General features: G+C 37.9%; 1 pseudogene; it reads left to right on the top strand.

The window, feature by feature from the left end:
• The first annotated feature begins 2,320 nt into the window (after positions 1-2,320).
• LOC104598459 (ethylene-responsive transcription factor ERF035 pseudogene) lies at positions 2,321-3,781 on the top strand (annotated as a pseudogene).
• The last annotated feature ends 8,017 nt before the right edge of the window (positions 3,782-11,798 follow it).

Below are 11,798 nucleotides of genomic sequence, written 5' to 3'. Positions count from 1 at the left end.
AAAGAAAATTAATGCTTAACTTACTTTAACCATATTATGTACCATTTTTAGGGTGACTAACGGATTGAGTTTGCTTTTAAAATCAACTCTAAACATGTGAAAGTAATGTACAACGCATGGAAAGGATAAAATTCCACTTTTTATTTTCACGTTGTTAGATTTTTCTATTGAAATCACCGTTAACCACGTAGCTTTTGGTGTAAGAAATCATTCAAATGATCCGGAAAAAAAAAAAAAATAGTCTCTTAACACTTGGAAAAAAAAATTGTCTTGTCATATATTAATTACGACAGCTTATGGTTGCATATGGACAAATGATTCCCTTGGAAATTATATTATTCAATAATACAAAAATGAATCGTTTTTCCCAATTTTCTTGTGTTTGGCTTCACTTGGAAAGCGATTCCAATTGATTGAGAAATATCAAGAGAGGTTTAAAAAATGAACCAGAGATCCGAATCAAGAGGACCGGCCCTTTATTTGGAAAAACCCAAGATTTTGCTCCCAGCTTTCACTCTCTGAAAAGAAATTCGTTTACAAAATCAAAAGCTTGTTTTTTTTCTTCAAGGAAAACATTCATTTTCTTTAATTTTACATGAAACGAAATGGAGCGGAGCAAATCGAGATTATTTAGGAAATTAAGCTTATAACTCAGACATATTAACACCATGTGATAGTAATGCAGATTACCTGTATATAACAAATGCAAATATTAGTTTAATTTTTTTTCTTGTTTTTTGAATATTAAACAATGCCAAAGAATCGCCTATTATTACAAAAATCGAGGGAAAAAGAACAAAAGTGTTTTGACATGTTCTGCTCCTCAGAATGAGAAAAGAAATCGGCCAATTATTACCCATTAGGGAAGGCCTACAGTTTTAATCTTCCATTAATCAGTTATTTATTTTTTCTTTGGTTTTATCTTCCATCAATCAGTTAGTTTAATAGAAAAGGACAAATGTCTGTTAATAGGGGGATTAGAAAATGTGGAAGAGAAGAGGTTCCACATTCCACAGATTTGATCACGAGGCCAGACGAAAACTTGTCGACAGAGTTGAAGAAATGATGATGGCGATGTAGGGCAGAGCAGTGCAAATAACATTTGTTTAATTTAAGGTATAAAATTGCAGAGCTACATATCAGAGAGAGTAAACAAAGCAAGAGACGAAGAGGAAACTGGAGAAGCCACGCTAAAGAGGAAAGAAGCTTCTTTGCAAATAGCAAAAAAGCAAACTCTTTAGATTAAAATCACTACTTTCCTGCTTTAATGAAAACGAAAGCTTTGTTAAATGGGTGGGTGGCCCAAAGATGGGTTTTGCTTTTAAATGAAAGTTAAGCGTCTAGATATGAAATCTTAAGCCTCTGTCCCATTGCTTTCACATAACTCTGGCCTGGAGAAATTAATGGCGTCTCTCTGGTGAAAGGATTTTGAAACAAGAACTCCTATTATTCGGGTAGATAGGACAAGAAGTAACTACATCTAGCCTCGTATAAAAAAAATCTAAAAAACCCCTCTTTTCTGATTAGATTAATGTGGGAGATGCTTAGTCTTTGGAGCTGTGATGCCACATCTCAGTTGGGTGAATCGAATGGTCTGGCTTTGATGGTCATAAGAAATGAGGGTGTTGATTTGGGAAGAAGGAAGAAAGGAGACAGAAGATGGGGCCTTCTGGTTGACTTTCTGGCTGTTGGATCTCTCTCTTGTAGGGTCCAATGGTTGAATGGGCCTGGCCCACAAGCATGTGCGTCACGTGTATGAAAGAGACCCATATGTTTTCTGGGTGGGTTTCCATCATTTTTCAATTAAAATTCCCGAGTTGATGACTTTGCAAAATGTATTCATTGGGGGGGGGGGGATGTAACAAGTTAAATGTATAGTATTCTGGGACCTTTTAGCGAACACATTGCTGCGGTTATAGATGGCGCGACGAGCGGCTTAGCAGGGAGGATAAAAAAACAATACAGCGGTCCACATGGTCTGAGGGGGGTGGCTACGTTGTGCTCTTCGATGGGATGGCAAAACGAAGGGGGGGCCCCGGCCAGCTTTCATGTGGAATTCATGGTCTGGATTGGGCCTTGTCTTTGAGACGGTGGGTAACATCCATTGGCCCACAAGCTTCTCGACCCGAGAGAGAGAGGTCCAACTCCAAGTCCGAATCTAGGCAAAAGACCACATGGAAAATGCATCAGTCAAAAAAAAAACTCAAGGAGATGAGGGAAAAAAACAAACTACTACAGACCATAAAAAATAAAAAATAAAAATAAGGGCCATGTCAAGCTAGGTATTATTCATAAACAATGTGGGTTCAGAAGGAGATAACCACTGTACAGTAGAGAGTAGACCGGGCCCATGTTCTTAACTTTTTCTCACACTCCAATTTATGGAGGAACAATAAAAGCCCAACTCCTCTCTATTTTTTGCGCCACTTCTCTCACATCGATCTCTCCTACTTACTCCAAAAGCTAAGCTCTTCTCTTTTGTATTATGGAAGAACCGCCCATCATGGGATCTGAGGGTCAAAGCTCCTATTCTTCTACCTCCTGCACCACCTCTTCTTCTTCTTCTTCTTCTTCTTCTTCTTCTTCTTCTACAGGCGCAAGCGTCTTCACAGAATTCAACCACACCCAAAAGAATTCAACAGCAGCAACACAGAAAGGATCAAGGAAAGCCCAAGAAAACGAGAATGGCAACGAAAGTAGAAAGCGGCAGAAGAGCAGCAGCAGCAGAAGCAACGACGGGAAGCACCCAACTTATCGTGGAGTGAGGATGCGTAATTGGGGGAAATGGGTGTCGGAAATCCGCGAGCCGAGGAAGAAATCAAGAATCTGGCTTGGGACATTTCCCACTCCAGAAATGGCAGCTCGAGCCCACGACGTGGCAGCACTTACGGTCAAGGGCAAGTCAGCTTACCTCAATTTCCCGGAGCGGGCTCACGAGCTTCCCCGGCCGGCCAGCTCATCGCCCAAAGACATCCAAGCTGCCGCTGCCAAGGCCGCCGCTGCCACATTCGGCGAGCATCCATCGAGAAGTAGTCATGAAGCCGACGCCGAAGGTGAGCCTAGCGAACCGGAACCAGAGTCTCTTCCAATCACTCACTCCCCATCTCTCACCACCACGTCCGCAGACACCCAAGAATTCTCAGTTTCTCCGTCCACAGATGAAGAAGACAGCCTGTTCTTCGACCTGCCCGACCTATTCCTGGACCTCAGCAGCAATCAAATCGACAGGTTTGGCTTCTGCTCGCCTTTGCTTTCGCCGGGAGAAGCCGACTTCGGATTCCAGATGGAGGAGCCATTCTTATGGGAGTACTAGGACTACTAGCTAGAAGACGCCCTTAGCCCAACTTCTTCTCCCTCTGTCCCTCCCATCCATGTACACTACTAACTTTCTGATTTTTCCCACATTTGAGCACCAAAGTTACTCCTCCGTCCAAATCTATAGAAACCCAATGCAGGAAACAGTTCGTTCCATTTAGGAAATTGGAACCTCAGCTTATTGGGTTTTTTGTGCCGTGCTACTCAAGTCCAGATGTCCACTTTTCTTTTTCGGAAGAAGATTTATTGCAGGGTTCGACAGTGGAGGAGAATTCTCCATGTCTCCATGTCTGGTTTGCTAACATGCGCCCTGAGGGTGTGATCAGGGGCCCTAACCTTCACCTTCTTTTATAGTCTGAAACTTCATATATATTATATAATATTATGGAAGAATAGGTGTAATAACAGTGACATGTTTCTGTCTCTTGGAGTGAAAAATGGAATGTAATCCAAAGTTTTCACTGGATTTTTGTGCTCACTTGTCCCACATCCCTGCTTTCCAAATGTAGAAACCCCATCTCGAAGCAACTGTAGATGACTTGCTTCATATGAGGTCGAGGTGATGATGGCTTGATTGATAAACCTTCTTTTCTAAAGAAAATTCAATTGCAAAAGCTACTCTTCCACATATATAAAGAAGAAGAGAGAGAGAGAGGATCTTAATCGAATATTTTTGCCTATGTCACCTTTCCTACTCTTCCCATGATTAAACAAATTAAAGTATAAAATTATAAATCTCTCACTCTCTCTCTGTCTCTCTCAGTGTTTGTTTCTTTCATTAGGATGGATTAAAACATAAAGTACGATATAAGGGAGTAATAAAAGGAGATTATGCCCTTTCAGGAGCACTGGAAGCCACTGAGCGTTGAGTGGTACATGACCTCACCATCACTATCACCTTTCAAGTCTATTTCCTAATCATGGTCGACGCTCCTTTCTCTCTCACTGGCCACATAAACGCCAAGAAGCTACTCCGTAGGTAGATCCAGATTCGACGGAAAACGAGAAAAAAAAAATTCACTGGCTCACCATGTTCCTCGTTTAACCGGCCGGCAACGGCGATTTAATATCATTCAGCCAACAACAAGTTAAAACCGTCAAAATATTGAGACCCAGAATCCAATCGGAGTCTGACAACACTGCCATGACCACAAAATATCAATCTGCTCCTGCTACCCCACAATCACAAATCTAGCGAATACTACAAGTTTCAACGGTTGTTTTTTTCAATTTGTAAGTGAGCATCTCTTCCCCAAATAAAGTTAGTGTTTAGGGTTTATGGCTGTGTGGCTGTGTCTGCTGCTTTGCTAGTTCTGTGACATGTTAGTAATGGTTCATGACAATGAATTTGAACTTAGAAAGCAAATTAACATATAACCCAGAATTAGATTTAAGTTCTGGAGTTTCACAGTAGGTTGATGTTTCAGTTTGGAGGCTTAATTTGTTGCATATTTTTAATTGGTTGCGAGTGAGCACTTGTCTGGTTATTTCTTCTGAAATATTATTGCCTTTCGTCATTGCCTTATTACCCAAGTACTTTTGGCTTGCTTTTGGGCGTCGTAGTCTATTTCAGCAGCAGCTTCTGCTTGACTGGTTCCTTCAATCACCATCTGGGATTCTTGTTTAACTATAACCACGACCAAATTACATCTTTCTCACTCAAATCCTCCTCTCTTTTCCCCAAACAAAAATGACAGTACTGTCGTTGTTTTCCAAATCTTAACTACTTGATTTTGATAAATTAGACGTCGCACGCTTCGATTAACGAAAACCCATGAAGATTTTCCTGATTCTAGGAGTAATAAACTTAGCAAATCAGCTACAATGAACTCTTTTGCTGATTTCAGATCCCATAAAGCGATGGAAGAATGTTACATCCGACACAGTAACCAGTGCGTCTCGTCAGGAAACTAAATTCTAAAACAATGATTTTGTGATGACCCAAATTTGGTAGCCTTCAGTTCTTCTCATCTTGCTTCCTCTCTCTCTCTCTCTCTCTCTCTCTCTCTCAACAAATAAATGCAACCATTTACTGATTTACAGCAGTTTAAAACAATGACCACAAATAGAAAGGTTGAGTTCGGAAAGGCAAGGACATGTATGGTTCCTGGATAAAATTGACTGTGAAAAAGGTCAGAAAGAGTGACTACACATTAAATAAGGAGGAAAGAACAAGGAAGCCATCCACTCCTTTCTTTTATGTTGGGAAGAAGTCCATCAAATGCCTTTTACTGAATTCATTGGATGCTTGTATGTTTGTATGCTTTTAATGCTTAGTCCCTCTTTTTATTTTAGCTTATCGTTGCTTTAGATAGGCAGAGAGAGAGAGAGAGAGTCGGGGGATTAAGCTGCCTTCAATCTGTTTGTTGTTTGTTGTTTCTACCAAAAACAAATCTGTTTGTTGTTGTTCCGTGAAGAGGAGAGAGATTAGCTACTTAATTGATGCAAGAGAGGTAGCCCATGTGATGATTCAATCATTTGTCTAAGGTTGACACAAATTGAGTTGTAAAGTAAATCAAGATAGAACAATCAACATGAACCATGAATTCCCAATAAAGAAGCTATTGTTTTCCTTTTGTTGTTCTCTGAAAAGCAAACTTAGCCCTTTCCTAGTTAATTCAGTAGAGTTAAAGTGATAAACCTTAGGTCCATCTATCTTATACGTCAACAGCATTCTATTGCTACTTTCAATAAAAAGAGGCTGATTTGTGATTTCCTTTGCTAATCATCCATTGACCCAATCGAACCCATCCTAACAACCAAATCTGTTTGCTTTGGGATGTTAATTCCCTGAAATCCACTTGGGAATCACTCATCTACTTTCAATATTAAACTCGTATACAGGTCCCATTTAGACAGATTTATTTCTTAATAACATAAATCCCGGTGCTACTAAGAGAGAGTGTGTTCGGGTGATGGTTGAGCTGGCCAAGGATGTCATGTGGCTATCTATGCGGTCACCCACCTCTTAAGTCATGTCGACACTCTGTGTAATGGAAGAACACGACTAAGAAGGAGTATCTCATACGGACAATGAAGCAAACTCCGCCGAGAAAGAGGAAACCTCTCAAAGACCTTGGCGGATGCCCTCATCTTGACAACCCCGGTAGCCCTATCCATATAGGACACAGATGTCCAATTATAATTAAGTATTCCCTGCTTGAGGCAAGTGACTTTTCCGAAACCACACTCTTTGAATACCTCTTTACACTATCTCTTCGGCTTGGATCAACGTTATTTCAACATATTCATCTCAACATCATCATTCTCTATCCTATTGACTTAAGCATTGGAATACTTACCCAAGGAATAATTCCTCGAGCCTCTGACTTTTCTCCTAGTTACAGATCTCGGTGTGCGACTTCACCCTTTTACCCTGACCTCATCCAATTGATAGGACTATTTAGCAAGATTCATTGTAACACTGCAACCACATGTTCAACTTTCAACCCGACCCCAATTCATTAAATAGTTCAGATTTAGAACTATTCCCCCATTCTCTCTCTCTCTCCTATACGGCTATACGGGAAAACTGGGGGAAGTGAGCGGGTCGGGTTAATAATTGCCGCCCCACCCAAAATAGCATTATATGCCCTACTCCCCCCTTCCCATGGAAAGACATCAAAACGCGTATCGTACGCCTGGCCGAGTCATTGATGCTGATTGTTTAATGAGTGGACCCCCCTCAGTCCTCAGAGAGTTTCAGAGAAATCTCTCCCACGACAGCGCTCTCACCCTGAGATTCCCTACTGATTAATCTATTTCATTTGGCTCCCAATTCTTCATTTTCTCTTCTTTTCTTTTTGTTCTTCCCATCGTCAATCATCAATGAATTACTACTTCCCACGAAACCAGCAATGTTGTTGTTGTTGGTAGAGTTAGGCAAACTCTGGTGAGAGCGATCTCGTCTTATCATCACCATGGCTGCCCCCCAAGGGGGTGTTGGAAAAATCAAATATCATAATCTGTTAAATTCAGATATTCAATTCATACCATTTTAGTAACCCAATTGAATTTTATTAAAAAAAAAAAAAAGATGGATTGTTTAATTCTTATACATAATATATAAAATATTTAAATATTATATACAATTATATATAAAATTTAAATTATAATATATCGAATTGAATATTCGAATATATAATCGAATTCAAATATTAATCTTCAATATCTTTCAGATACTAAATCAAATTTTTTAATGGGATTGAAATTTGGATATTGCCAGTTTCGATTGGAATTTTTACACCCTACCTCAGTGTGGCACTCACTGCAGCTCTGCCGGTGGGAACCCAATTGGACAAATTATTTCTCTGCACCCTGCACTTCTGAGAAAGTAGAAACCCGTCTTCTAACTGTGAGTAGCCATGAATTTGACCTCCGTAACCCATAATTGTACCCCAAAAGAGTAGCAGTAAATTCTTCTCTCAGTCTCACTCCCAACGAGTTCAATTTTTTTCTAAAATCGTACCCTCCTCCTGCACGGAGGAGTACGTGTCAAATGGTGATTGCTGCTTTCTTGCAGTGGCAATTGCAGAAACCCCAGGAACCAGAAACCATTTCTCTAGGACAATTCAGCTTCTATGTAAAGCTTAGAGTTCATCACTGGAAGTGGCAATTGCAGAAACCCCAGAAACCAGAACCCATTTCTCTAGTACAATTCAGCTTCTATGTAAAGCTTAGAGTTCATCACTGGAAGTGGCAATTGCAGAGAAACCATTTTGTCTGGCACAATACAGTTTGGTTGTACAGCTTAGAGTTCTTGTTAAATCAGAGGAGAAAAAAAAATATTACTTTTGCCTTTTGAAACTTTTGTAAGGAATAAAAGAACGAAGAAAACAAAGAAATGTAGAAAAAGTAAAAAGAAATTGAGGGAGAAAGAAGGCATTAAAGGAGAAGAGTGAGGACGATGGGCCATGTGCTACACAACTTGGAATGCAAGCCAGAATCCGATCTTCACAGTTCACAAATTGCCACCTAGCAAATTCTCTTTATAATTTTAACCCCAATTCAATGTAGGATCTACCACAATTCAGAAACGTGATAGAGATGGAAACCATCCAAAACAACTTTTCAGAATCGTGATTGGGATGGAAACTATCCAAAAAAAAAAAAAAAAAACTTCTCTTGATTATAGAAACCTCTATTCCTCCCTCCTATCTCTTCTACCGTTCTGTCTTTGTTTTAAATTTTTCTTTTAGACGTCAAAACACATCACCCTGGGCTTCTTCTTCCTCCATTCTACTCAGTGTTTCAATCTTCATTTTATACATCAATACAGGGGTTGAATTCTTGGAATGGGTGATTGGCATTGATTGGGATGTTTCAGGAGCTTTGGTGATGTTGAAAAGTGACGAATCAGGTTATTCTACAATTATTTGATGTTACTTATGTGCAAGTATTGGTTGGAAATTTCCGTGTGACTTTTCCGACACACAGAAAGGGAAAAACGAGAACACATTCGTTCTCAGATTTTTCCGATGTGTTTCTAGGGTGAACTGAATAGAAACAGCCATCGGAGAAGGGAACCCAGCATCGGTTTTCGTCCTGCAGTGTCGAGCGACACTGTTCATATATGCGGGTTAAGAAGATGAAATAAACGAGTCGGGTACAGGTCGGGTTTGTAAAGTCCTACCCAGTCCATTTAAAATGTATTAAATGTAGCAAATAATTTTGGAAAATGAAATTATTAATTAATTTATATTGCAAAAAATAAAAGATATATTACTGTATTTTTGGAAAATTTTTGAAAGTTTATTTAAAATGTAGTAAATCATTATTGAAAATTATTGGAATATTTTGAAAATTTTAGGAAAATTTATTACATTTAATAGATTTCGGAAAATTATTGAAATTTTGTGTAATTTTCATTGCAAATTATTGAAAAATATTAAACTTAGATGAGTATGGGAAAGGGAAAACTGTAATTTGAACCAATAATTACACGAATTATTAAGATAATTAGTAGAATATTGGAAAAACGAAATTATTGATTAGTTTATATTACAGACTATAAGATAAATTAGTGTATTTTTTAATTAAATCAGTAAAAAATAAAATAAATTATTTAATAACAATTCAAAAATAAATTTCATTAAGTTTTCAAAATTACACAAATGTAACAAATTTTTCAAAATTTTCATAAAATTATATTTTTTAAAATCAAAGATAATTTAGTATGCTTTTGGAAACTTACCATTTGGTTGATACTCGGTATATCCTTTTGATCATTTTTGTCATCAAATTGAATATTGGGTTCCCTGTCCTTGATGGAGTGGCGAGAAGTGGGTGCCTTGCCATGAACTTTTCCAACATTGGGAATAGGGTGAGGAAACTCCAAGGGTTCCTCGTCCCTAATGGGGAGTGGGTGCCTTGCCTTGAACCAACCTAACACTAAGGATGGAGCAAGGAAAATTCGAGGATTCCTTGTGCTTGATGGGGAATGGATGCCTTGCCCACCCAACACTAGGAACGTGGCAGGGCAATTTGAGGATTCCCCATCATTGATGAGGAGTGGGATGCCTTGTTGTGAACCTGCCCGAGAATAAGGACGAGGCACGAAAATCCGAGGGATTCCCCATCCTTTATGGAGAATGGGTGATTTGCTCTAAAGCCGCCCAACACCGAGGATAAGCGAGGAAAATTCGAGGATTCCCTATCCCTGATGAGGAGTGGGTGCCTTGCCTTGAACCCACCCAACACTGGGGATGAGGCAAGGAAATTCGGGACTCCCCATCCTTGACAGGGAGTGGGTACTTGGCCCTAAACCCGCCCGACACCGGGGATGAGGTAGGGAAATTCAAGGATTCCCCATTCCTAACGGGGAGTGGGTGCCTTGCCCTAAACCTGCCCGACATCAGGGACGATGGAGGAAAATTCGAGGATTCCCAATCCCTAACGGGGAGTGGGTGCCTTGCCTTGAACCCACCTGGCAATAGGGATGGGTTAGAGTGTCTTGACTATGGGACGGGGGTAGGGAGGGGGTGCCCTACATCGAACCCGCCTCGTTGCCATTCCTATATAATTATTCATTATAAGTGAAATCAATAGAATTAAATGTTAGATTTTGTAATTATTTTTATTTATTTAAAGTAAATCAAAATTTCATTTAAAAATAATGAAGATAATTACCATTATTAAAATTACTACAAATGATTAATAAAATTAAATTTATTAAAAAATATTTATTCTCATTAAATTAACAATAATTATTTTCTGTAAATTAACATTAAATAAAAAAATATAATTATTAAAATTTTAAATATTAAAAATAACTTTGAATATTTTTAGTTAATTAACAGCAAAATTTTATTATTAATTTATCAATTGATTAATAGTAAATTAAATTACTCAATCTATCAGATCTTCCCGTGTATGTGTATATGTTTTGGTTTTTTTTTTCTGTTTTCTATTATTTTCCTTTTGACGCCCCCCCTTTTTTTTTGTAGCTTAGGCCTTACTAGTGAAAAGAAATTATTTCACTTATATGATTTTAATTGAATTTTAGGGAGAAAATCAAAATCAAAATATTCAATGTTTAACAAAAATTCACAGGAAAATTATTTGGGGTTTTGATCCTAGCAAAAACGTTTCACTTTTCGAAGAAATATGAAAAAGGCCTCCCCTCATCCCCTATCTGTACATATATGTATGTATATGTATATATAATTTATAAGTATATATTATATAGAATAAATAATATATAATTATATTTTACATCTAATTTATATTTTATTTTAGTTATTAGTATATTATAAATAAAAAACTAATAATTGGGATTTAAAGAAAAATCAAATCCATTTAATTAACATATCGAATTTGAATATAACCTGATCTGATTCTGATCCACTATTACCCGATCAAATCCATTAATTAGGAAATATTATATATTAATTTATATGTATTATATATGTATATAGATATATTCTATATATTATTTATATAATTATATATTATCATATTATTATTTTACATTATATCATTAAGTTTTTTATTACAATCTAAATCAAATTAGATTCAAATTGAATATCTAATAAGATATTTGAATTCAAATTTAAATCATAATCTTCAAAATCTAACAAATTTTTATCAAATTCAGATCGATCAGATTTTTTGTTGGATCAGACCCGATATAGTCTTTACCGAATCTGATCCGATCCATTTGCAACCCCAACGGAAGGGAGGTCTTTGATGTCTAGGGAGATTTTTGCCAGCGTCAAAACCCAGCGAACATTGAAATAATTTTTTTCTAAAATTCACGGATCAGTACTGATCTCTCTCACATGTGTTTGTCCCTATTACCCTCACCGCCCCACCCTCCACCAAAATATGGCAGAGATCAGAGGAAACTGGAAAGCAATTGAACTACCCACTTGGATGAACCGGCCGGTGAATATCCGTATGGCCCAAGTTTTGAAATCGAATATTCCGATAATTGCACTAAATTTTATGGTCTAAACTCTAAGTTCCTGTTTGGTTTGTGGGAA

This window comes from Nelumbo nucifera, chromosome 6 (assembly GCF_055504915.1).
Source record: "Nelumbo nucifera cultivar China Antique chromosome 6, China Antique-T2T, whole genome shotgun sequence".
NCBI classification, from domain to species: domain Eukaryota; kingdom Viridiplantae; phylum Streptophyta; class Magnoliopsida; order Proteales; family Nelumbonaceae; genus Nelumbo; species Nelumbo nucifera.
This window is presented reverse-complemented; position numbering and strand designations above follow the sequence as displayed.